Here is a 9,426-nt window from a genome sequence, read left to right on the forward strand (position 1 = left end):
GTTCGAGAAGGAAAAGGATAGATAATTCACCTAAGGTGGAAATCTATCTTAGGGAAGAAAGGGTGGCTTTGAGATAAGGGATATACCTTATCCTATGTTGGAGAGTTTGGAAGAAAGAAAAGTGATGATAGAGGATTGTAGGAACCATGTAAGGAAGGACAAAGGAATTTTATACCTAAAATCCATAGTGTGGGTTAAATGGAGGACAATATTGTTTATGGAGAACCCCTACCCCTACTCAATAGAAGGAATGTGTTTTGGAATATTTACCTCTTAAAGATTCAACTATATATGATGAGAACAATAGGAATAATATCGTGATATTGCTATCAGGATTTAATTGTGTGATTTTGAGCCAAACTCATTGACCCATGTTTCATGAGTAGTGATTCAACATGAATCCATCTGAGATCTGAGGCTTTTGGGTTTGTTGTAATAAATTAAGCCATATATAGAGATGTAATAAATTATAGAAAATTCTCAAAATCATACTATAGAAAAAGATGACACCAAAACTAGCCAAATCCAAAAAAGTAGTGTAGAGGATGAAATAGGGTGGGGTTGAATCTTAGTAAAAATCTAAAATCCAAATAGGGAAGAACTCTAACTTCTGAAGTGGAAAACAACAAAGAACTCCACACAGGAATTCCCATAAAATAAAATAATCCAAATCACATGTCCAGAATAACCTACAAGATGACCTTATAAAGGGCTTTGAGGAAGCTTCCCAAAAGGATTACTAAAATGGTGATAGGTCGACAAGTTATGACAAAATAAAATAAAGAGTAGGTTCCTTTATTAATTAAATCAATTAATTAAATATGTCCTTTTGATATTATTTTTTAGGAACATTTATTTAATTGACCTAATTAAATATTTTATTAAAAATTAGGGACATTACAAATCCCCATCACCCAAAAATTTCTTGTCCTTTAGCAATTTTCTATCCAATCCATACCATCAATTTGTCAATCCCAAATCAAAAGCACAAGTACAACATGTGAATTCACAGCAAATCTCTTTTGTAACACATAGTCATCCAACTTTTGCTATGCAACTCTAATATAAACATTATTTTACTCTTCACTATGATGCCAATGACGACAATAAATGAAATGCTTTATGTTGTGATATTCAAAAATTACTTTGGGTATGGTCATAGGCATTGATGTTGATGCTGACACAAACTTAGTCACTGACATAACCATTGTGACCACTATTATACTCCTTATTGTAAAATTCCCTCTAAATAAACCCTATAGAATATTCACAACGGATAAAGCCTTGACAAAAAGTACCTCAATAAAGGGAGCCTTGTTTGCGAGTAGCTCATAGAAGGAAATCACAATCATGAGTACCCTATTGAAGGGAACCTCAATGGATATATACTTGATGATAGTATGTAGACAGTACAAAAGACAAGTTATATAGTAAATTAGTAATGTGCCTCAATAAAGAGAGTCTCGGTGGAGAGTATGTCAGTGATGCAGTCCTCAGTCATAAGTACCTTAGCAACATGAGCAACAAAGGGTGCATTAAAAAAGGGAGCCTCAACAAATAGTATTTTAGTGAAGAGAACCTCGACAAAGAGTAACTCAACAAAGGGAACCTCAACCATGATTACCTTCACATAGAAAGTCTCAAAAAAGAGTACATCGGTGGCAAACAAAACCTTGATGACATAAAAAATTTCAACTACAAAGAGACCTTTGGATGAACACAAAAATTTGATGATGAACAAAGCCTTGACAATGAACATCTCCTTGATAATTTACATAACAATAGAAGTAGAAACAATGATGGACATAGCCATAGTGATAGACGCAATGGTGATAGAGAGAACCATGATTATGATGGCACAACTATGACTATGATGACAATGATAGACATAACCATAATGATGATAATGAGAACAACAACAATCACTAACACATACTCAATGGTACTAGACACAGACTCAATAATGATGATATGTAGAGAATCAATGATGAAAAGCATAGACTCAATGATGATGATGGACACAATCATTATAGACACAAACTTGATGATGATGATGATGGGCACAAACTCGATGACAAGAGACACAAACTTGACAATGATGACAGACATAGACTTGACAAAAATGATGGACACAATGACAATAATAGACACAAACTCAGCAAAGCTCATAGTGATTAAAAATGTACACAATGATAGTGATAGAAACAAACTCAAAAATGAACATGTTGAGAAAAATAACTACAATGATGGACACAGACTTGATGACATTGACTAATATGACAATGGTCACAAATACACATCCTAGATGGTGGACATGACTAGGGATATGGATATAGCTTTGGTGATAGACATGTAGCCCTTACAACAAACACAACCTGCATGCTTGATAGTAACTTAAAGGAGGGTACAACCAAAGGATAAAATCCATATTCAACCAATTGTAGTTTCTCTTGAAATGAATCATTTGTAGCATCTCAATGAATTTGAAAAATTTCTAGTAGAGCTTTCTATTTCTAAGGATCACCTATAGGGCCCAAATTTTCATTGATGTGATCCACGAGTGCTAGGTTGATGAAATTAGTGTAGAGATCTTCTTCACCATTTTCATCATCTTTAAGTTTCAGGTGCTTTCCACCCTTAGCCATAACAATAGAATCTTGTGAATCCTCATATGACTCTTCATTTTCTTCTTGCATTTGTATGACTTTATTCTATAGGATCTTATAAGTCTCTTACTTTAGACTATGTTTTGAAGAGTTTATTACACTGAGATGATAGATGCTTGATTCAAAAGTCTATATAATCCTTAAGACATATGTCACTCTCCCATCCACCAATCACCTAATCTTTCTTGATTTCCTTCAACATCTCAATCAATGCATCACTTGACACCATGATTTGAATTCAATACCTAATAGGCTGGGAAGATCAGCATCTCTAATACCACCATAATATTCCTAATGGCACACTAAAGAGTAAGTTCTTGATGGAAACCACCCAATGGAAACAAATCGAGAGAAAGTACTTGAGGGAGACCACCTAATGAAAAGTTGATGAGGGAAACCAGCTGAGAAAAAACCACCCAAGGGAGCCACACTGGAGGTAGTTAAGGCCACATCTAAGGGATTCAAGGTCATATTAGAGGGAACCTGATGTCATGTGAGAGAAAACTAAAGGCTACAAAAAATGAGCTAAGTGCCTTAAGGAAGAAAATATAAATGTGACATTCAACTAATTGAAGATAACTATCAATCACTTAATTTTAGATATTCACTAGATACCAAAAGTAAGCCACATGCAGATATGTAATAAATTATAGATAATTTTCAATCTTATATTGTATACAAAGATGGGACTTAGACTTTCAAGATCCAAACAAGTAGTATAGAGGACATAATAGGGTGCAATTGAATCCCAAAAAAATTGTAAAAGTGAAATAGGGGGAAGATCTCTCACTTCCAAAATGACAAACAACATATAACTCCAACATGAATTGACATAAAATAAAATAATCCAAATTGCATACCTAAAACACACTACAAGATGGCCTTATAAAGGGCTTCAAGGAAGCTTCCTGAAGGATTACAAAAATGTCGATAGGCCAACATGTTACTAAAAAATTAAAAATAAAAGAGCAGGCCCCTTTATTAATTATATCAATTAATTAAATAAGTCCTTTTTGATATTATTTAATTGTTGAGACCATTTAATTAATTAACCTAATTAAATTTTTTATAAAAAAGTGGGGACATTAAAAATTTTTCCATTAAAGGATGGTGGTATTTTCTAAGTCTTTCCTTCATCTCTAGCCATGTTTCCTGCACAAAAATGTTCAATACCTAGAAAAAAAAATGCCCAAATACACAAGGACTTAGCGGTGGCTCTAATACCATGTCAAGAAACTAGAGAATAGGGGGTTAATCAACTCTAGCTGAGCTACTTGATAAAATAATGACCAAGTCACTCAATCAAAATAGGAAGCACTCACCCAAAATGAACACCAAGACAAGGTCGAGAAAATGTTAACCCTTGGTAATCTTACTTTCTAACCCTCTGCGAACAATTAATAAGAAAATTCCAAAAACTACGTGAACAAAAATTGTTATTTTATTTTGCCTTACAACCAAGCACACAATGGAATAAAGAAAATGGAGACAAAACAAACATAAGAGCTAGAGATATGCAAGTTTGCTTGCTTGCTTGTTTTCTATTAAACTAAAATGAACTATTACAAATTTGCTTGTTTTCTGTTAAACTAAAATGAACTATTACAAATCTACAAGGGAATAAACTACAAACTTAGAAAACTAAAATAGCTACTACTGTTGTTCATAAAATAAACTTGCAGCAATATGTGGCTGCATACAATAACCCTGGAGTAATCACTGCTCAGATAGAACAAACTTTGGTGTTGATGTCTGCCTAACTTAACCAAATCTCTTTTTTAAAATAAGTAAACATTCCCCCTTTTGTCTACCTTTTTTCCAAACAAAAATTTCCAACTCATTTTCATATTTCAAACTTACCTACCTACAATAAATGCATGGAGTGTTGAGGCTGTAGTGGGGGAGTAAATCTGGAGATCTCAATCTTCTAACGACTAGGTGAACAGGCTCAAAGCACAACCAAATGATTTAAAAATTCAAATATACCACACATTAGAGTATGTATCCCTCTATACCCCTCTTTACCATTTGATAACCAAATAATTTAAAAATCCAACAATACCACACATTAGAACATGTTTCCCTCTATACCCCTCTCTACCATTTGATAACCAAATAATTTAAAAATCCAACTATACCATAATTAGAGCATGTATGCCTCTATTGGACAGTGGCTAACTAGCCAACCAAATGGTTTTTATTATATTTTTTTATTAAATTAAAAATTAGAAACAATCGTATAATAATATTGAAAAATAGTTTAGTCATTTAGGCAGCTACATAGAAGTTGCCCCTCTATAACCCTCTCTACCATTTGATTAGTAATGTTTCCTTCCTTGTTCAAAGGCATAGTTGGAAGATAATCTTGTATATATGTAGTTGCGCTATGTACACCTCTAAAGAAAGGTAAAACATCAAACAAACTACTGAATTTAGTAATTTAAATTTCCGAGAAAGTCTGATCAATAACTTTGAAACATAGGAAACAAATATAGCACAAGTGGAATACGTCTTTTAATGAAGATTCTATTTCATAAAAAAAATCCAATGTAGATTCCTCAGAAAAAGTACTCTCATTGAAGCATGAATGAAAAGTATATCAGATTTAGGAGCAAGAATCCCCTATGATGTCATTAGATTTGGCCTACTATCAACTTAGAATCATGTTGTTGTTTCTCCTCTTCTATTTCTTCACAAGTGTTCACCCCATTCTCCGATTGTTTAGACCTGTGCCTTCTATGCATGGTAATATTTCATGAGTATTTCCTAGTCTATTATATGTTTTGTGGAATTTAAAAAATTCCGATTTGTACAAGTCTTGGTTTAGTCAAATCAAGGTTTTGCTTATCTTCATTCCAATTTTTGAGATTTTACTAAAACTATTTGTTTCACTCGGAAGATGCATGTGAAGTGCATAAGCTTGGAGTTGAAGATTTTTTTTAAAAAGTAGTCTAATCTATTATTTTTACACTCCTTAAAATACAAAAGCAAGTTTTTATTTTCAATTCTTACTTGCTAGTAGGAAGTTGGAAAACTTGGTTTTGAGGCAAAATTGGAAGTCCCGTATGCTAATTCCATTTTGCAAATTTTGAAACAAATGAACAAATTTCCAAATCTGGGTTTTGAAAAAGCCAATTCCTATCATCTTTGAGAAACCAAAGGATATTTTGTTTCTAGAATGTCTCCAATGCTTAGCAAGGTATATATAATCTCAGTATGTTGAATTATGAAAGTTTTGTCTTAAGTCAATTTTATTAAGCTATATTTCAATGCAAGTGGTAATTTAAATGCAATTTAATTCCATCAATAGAACAATAATTGATGGCATAGTTTCTTTTTGATCAATTACTTGCAACATTTTTTTAGGTCGGACAAAAGTTGAACCACAACCCTTGTATTATCATAAAAGTATAGAAAGAATACCATTCAAATGGAATTTCGACCAAAGTGGCTAAATCAGTTTGTTGGACAATCGATAATAGATTAATAATTCAAAAGGTACTGACTAGAAGGCTTAAACAAAAGTTCTGAATAGATGATTACACAAAATTTTGAACAAATCATGTATTGAATAGCATCATTGTATATAGTAATGGATGATAAAATTTGAAACTAATTATGAATCGACTATAGTAATTAAACATATTAACACATACGGTCGCATGCTTCAAAAAAATTTTAAACTTTTTATACATTAAATTTCAACCTTATATATCAAAAGCAATCAAGTAAATGAAAATTAAATAGAAAAGAATCAAATAAATACTCAATATCTTTTTCTCCTTTTCTGGTGCCAGCTTTCTTGTGGGTTGTTTGCATGTGTTACACTTCAAGATGATATCTTTAATTCCAATAATCATGTTATAAATTTTATATTGGAGGTAAAACTGTGGTATATACATGCTGATAAGCATACCACAACAAGGCAATTTCAATCTAGTTCATGATCCTACTCAGATGTATCCCATCTGCAACTTGTATAGATACTCTTCTTCTTCTGTTAAATGGTCATTAACCCATTCTCCACTGTAACTACGCCATTTGAAATCTCGCGTCACATTTGATCCATAAGATTAAAAAACTGTCAAATTAAAACATTTTAATTGATAAAAAGTACAAATGAGAAAATAATATATGAAATCCTAAATATTAAAAAAATACTAAATTCAATCAAACATGAGTATTAACATACCTTCATTTAAATTCACAGCTTTTGAACCAGCAAATAACTCATCCGGATCATTATATTGTTGACTCATTAGTAGAGGAATCAAATTCTCTTTTCTAAAAAAATAAAGGTTACAAGAACAAAATCAGGAAATTTAATATAATTTATTAAAAGGAACATGAATAGTAGCTTTTCCTTCCTTATATACCTTGTCCATGATTGAATGACTTTTCCTGGACCAAAATCATCATAGTTCTCCTCCTCCTCCGAGCCTTCATCAGATGTCATTTCATATGAAGTAGTCTCACTGCTCAGTATTGACTACTTAACATCTGTAGTACATAAACAGTTCGATAAATTAATATATCATAAATATGTTTTTGAGTAATTAAAGTGGGAAGGGTTCTAACTCATAAAAAAAAAGTAAGATCAAGTTTAAACCACAACCCAAAAAGATCTCGAGTAGTAGATGATAACCAAAACCAACAGCTACATAAACAAAACCAGCTGACCAAAAATATGTTTGTATAAATAATCTTAGAGCATATTTAAAAAGAAGAAGGAAATATTTATCAGTATTCTTAATTTTTTCTTCAATTTGATTGTGTAAACATTTTTTTAACATAACATTTTCCATGGTCGATCATCAGGATGCATGCAAAAGAAAAGAAAGAGAAAGAAGCATCCTGATGATGGATCACAGAGTGTGATCCAAAATGTTATCTTAAAAATTTGTTCACACAATCAAATCTAGAATACAAATAACATCACTAATAGATTATGGAAATCTGATAGCTCTAATTTATCAATATTACAAACAAAATTAAGTCACATTCATTAGAAAATAGTCAGCATTTTACCTTTGCATGAGAATGTTACAACTTCCTTACTGTGATTTGAGTCCTTCGATACAAATTTGGTAGACTTGGACACATCCTCTGCTAGGCGGCATCTGTGCTCAATAGCTTCCTTTTCTTTCTCCATACGTCACTTCTTCTTTGTCTCTTCTTCCATTTCTCTCTTCTTTCGCTCATATTCAACCTATTTAATTATTTAGTCTTTACTCAAAATTAGCATATAATTTGTCTAATTAAAATTCCTATTATTTAGAAGCATGAAACTACAACGCAATGATAAAATTGCAAACCTCTTATTAAGAAATCTTAGTTTGAATCTATTCGAACATAATAAATAATAATAATAGTTAATAACAATTGAAAAACTCCTACTATTCACATACCAAAGCTTTGTGTCTGTATTCTTTTTCTTTAATCTCTAGACGTTGTTGCTCCTCAGCTTCTTTCTGTTGCTTCCGAACTTCTTCTAGTTGCTTCATCCATTTTTCTTCACGTTCTCTCCTTTTCTTTTCTTCCTTTTTCCTCTTGACTGCAATAGCCTCCTCTACAATTTTATGTCGTTCTTCCGCCTTCTGTATTTTCTCCTGCAATTTTCTGAGCCTGTCTTCTTCTACTTTCATTTTCCTCTCCAATGCATTTTTCAACTTCAAATCGACAGTTGATTTTGCTGCCATGGTACATCCTTTTGTACTTAGTAATTGAATTATGAGTGCACTCTTTACCACTTTTTTCTGCTTTTGCATGCAAAGAACAATGAATTTATCACTTCTATTTCTACATTGTTTTATACATGTGTAGAGGAGTGAGTAATTTACAGTGCACTTGCAATAGACAAAAATGAGTCTGGCACATTGAGTGCGGAGCATTCACAAATGGTAAAATAAATTCATTACCAGCACAGCGAAAAAATCCTCCCAATAGAGAAAGCTTCGCTTCCACAAGATCTTGTTAGCCAATAGGCTTTTTTGCGTGGCTCAGGTTGCTTTCATTGCTCATAAATGTTATTGCATTCCATTATATTGACATTAATGTTATTGCATTGGGTCTGTTGGATGAATGATTTGAAAAAGATCTTATTTGAGCTCAATCTAAAAACAATCTATCATCATTAATCATAAAACTTGAATTTGGATCTCCTCTGAGATTTTACTTTAATAGGCGTTGGATCTGGATTTGAATCTTGTCTTACACCCATAAAACTTTCCCCAAATTCCATTTTCAGTCATCGATAACCAATTTCAATCAACTTAGTGCTCGTTGAGTGGGTAAATGCAGGCTAAGGGGGAGAGTGGAGAAAGTGTGTTCTCCACTCATGAGCATTTATTTACATATATTGATTTTTTTTCTGAGTTGTGAATCTGCAGCATTGCGAGTTGCATTCCCTTGTGTTGAGTGAATAAAGCCTCTTTCCCTCGGTAAGGTCCCAGAGGATAGTAACCTCATCCCTCCTTCCGCTGGTGCAAAGTGACCCATTGTGCGAAACAACAACAATGTTGACATATCGTGGCCTATAAGCATGTTCTTGAGCTTGCAGTTGGTGAGATTCCAGACCTTAAAGTTGCGATCCCAAGATCCAGAAACAATGATGGGATTAGTTGTAGACGGGTTGAAAGGAACATTGTTGATCCAGTTAGTACTTCCATCAGCATTAGCCTGAATGGTGTACTTGCACTCGCTAAGAGTGTCCCAGAGCTTGATGGTTTTGTCTCGCAAGGCAGACACAATCTGGTAATTG

General features: G+C 32.9%; 1 pseudogene; it reads right to left on the minus strand.

Annotated features, from left to right (window-relative positions):
* Positions 1–9,015: 9,015 nt before the first annotated feature.
* LOC149550652 (small ribosomal subunit protein RACK1 pseudogene) overlaps positions 9,016–9,426 on the minus strand; it is a 494-nt pseudogene continuing 83 nt past the window's right edge.

Source organism: Cupressus sempervirens, chromosome 7, assembly GCF_028749045.1.
Source record: "Cupressus sempervirens isolate cs-2001-9-10 chromosome 7, ASM2874904v1, whole genome shotgun sequence".
Lineage (NCBI taxonomy): Eukaryota > Viridiplantae > Streptophyta > Pinopsida > Cupressales > Cupressaceae > Cupressus > Cupressus sempervirens.